Genomic DNA, 2,157 nt, shown 5'->3' with positions numbered 1-2,157 from the left:
GCCGCAGAATTCTGACCGTGCATGGCCTAAACGGATTTTCATCCAAGGGTTTTCAGGGGAAGTCACTGAAGTGTTGTAAGCACTGGAGTGAGTGGAACAGATTTGAATTTTCAAAAGCTCATTGTGGAGAATTAATTGGGAGCTGGAGTGAACGCAGAGTGCCAAATTAAGAGGTCTTCGTGATCCTTCAGGTGAGACATGGTAGCAGCTTGGACAAAGTTGTGGGAACACAGAGAGGTGAACCGATTGCAGAGATATCTAGGAGGCAAAATCGTCAGGCTTTGGCCCTAGATCGCCTAAGGGGTATGAATCTTGGCTACCATGTTGCCTTAATCAAGATACTTAAGACTAAATTTGGTTCCTCATGGATAAAATAAGGGTAATACCACGTTGAGGGATTTTTAGTAAAAAATGAAAAGCGCTTGACACATATTAGGTATCAACGAATGTTATCACTCTTTTTTTACACTTGATCTTAGCCAAAAGGCCGAGAAGCGATTCTTTATTTATTTATTTATTTTTTTTTTTAAGACAGAGTCTTGCTTTGTTGCCTAGGCTAGAGTGAGTGCCGTGGCGTCAGCCTAGCTCACAGCAACCTCAAACTCCTGGGCTCAAGCGATCCTTCTGTCTCAGCCTCCCAAGTAGCTGGGACTACAGGCATGAGCCACCATGCCCGGCTAATTTTTTCTATATATATTAGTTGGCCAATTAGTTTCTTTCTATTTATAGTAGAGACGGGGTCTCGCTCTTGCTCAGGCTGGTTTCGAACTCCCGACCTTGAGCGATCCACCCGCCTCTGCCTCCCAGAGAGCTAGGATTACAGGCGTGAGCCACCGCGCCCGGCCTCGATTCTTTTTTTAAATTTAAACTTTAAAAAAAATTTTTTATGAACCTTATACCCTGGATATGCTAAGAGGTTATTACTCTTACACATAAGTTGTTGCTGTTGTTTTTCCCTTAAAGAGCTCTTTAAGTGCAGAATGGGTTGGATCTGAAGTAACTTCTCAAAGCTGGGGCTTTTATTCTTGTAAAGCTCCTGTGAGTCTCGTGCTCCACAAGCTCCCCTCTTACCCGGCTGGGGTAACGAGCAGCGCTGTACGTGGAGGACTGGGATGCGTCTTTGCATCAAGGTGCACAAAGAAGTGGTGGAGGGGACCCAAAGTTGGGAGGGCTCAACCCATGGGCAAATCCTGACTATTTTTCCTCGTGTGCTGGCTGACTTCTCCTTCCTCGATTGGTGTTTCTAGAAGAGCCGAGCGGGGGCGGAGGCGGGGGCGGGGGCGTTGGCAAGGCCGGATGGGGGCGGGGCGCGCGGGCCGGAGGCGCAGGGTCTCGGGCCTCCGCGGTGCCACCGCGGGGACCGCCGCCCCCGCCCCCCTTTCCGGGGCCGCCGCTCGTGACGTGCGGGGAGGCGGGCCCGGCGCGGGGCGGGGCGCGAGGCGGGGCGTCGGCGAGCGCAGGCCGCGGCGGCCGCGGAGTAGCCGGGAGCCGCAGACAGCGCGGGCCTGCGCCCCAGCCGTGGTCGCCCTCCCGCGCCCCTTCCTGAGCCCCGGGCGCGCGCACGCCGGGCCCGCAGAGCTGGCCCCCTAGCGAGCCAGCCGCCCGAGCCGGCCCGCGCGGCGACCCGGAGCCGCCCGGCCCCCGCGCACACGGAAGTGGTGAGTGTCACCGACGGGAGGCGGGGAAGCCTGCGCGGCCGCGGTCCGCAAGGCGAGGGGCGCGGAGCCGGCGCTGGCCGGAGGCGCGGCCGCCGCTCTCCAGCCGTCCTCGCGCTGCGCGCCCCGGGCCGCTCCTCGGGCGCCGCGCGGGACCCCGGGGCCGGGGTGGCCGGGAGCGTGGGGGTGCGGGCCGGGAAGGCGGGGGATTTCCAGCCGAGCGGAGCCCGCGGGCGGCGGGGAGGTCGCGGGGCGGGGGCGCCCGGCCGGGAGGAGAGAGGCTGAGCCTCGCCGCCCCCTCCCCCAGAGCGCACCGCAAGTTTTCATAAACAAGCCCGGAACGCGCTGACATCCTGTTTATGCCACCCCGAGATACAGGCGCGGGCTTGAGGTCTGACGTCCCTTGCTCGCCGCACCGAGAACTTGACCGCCAGCCCCTGGCCGGGGTTTGCGGGTCGGGGGCGGTGGTGAGAAATACTATTTTTCTGGCGACAGGATGGAG

The 2,157-nt window shown here is 59.5% G+C and overlaps 1 pseudogene; it reads right to left on the bottom strand.

The window, feature by feature from the left end:
- Positions 1-352: 352 nt before the first annotated feature.
- Positions 353-499, bottom strand: LOC142869640 (uncharacterized; annotated as a pseudogene).
- Between the last annotated feature and the right edge of the window lie 1,658 nt (positions 500-2,157).

Source organism: Microcebus murinus, chromosome 2 (genome assembly GCF_040939455.1).
Source record: "Microcebus murinus isolate Inina chromosome 2, M.murinus_Inina_mat1.0, whole genome shotgun sequence".
Lineage (NCBI taxonomy): Eukaryota > Metazoa > Chordata > Mammalia > Primates > Cheirogaleidae > Microcebus > Microcebus murinus.
The sequence above is the reverse complement of the archived record's forward strand: the minus strand, read 5'-3'. Positions and strand labels throughout refer to the sequence as shown.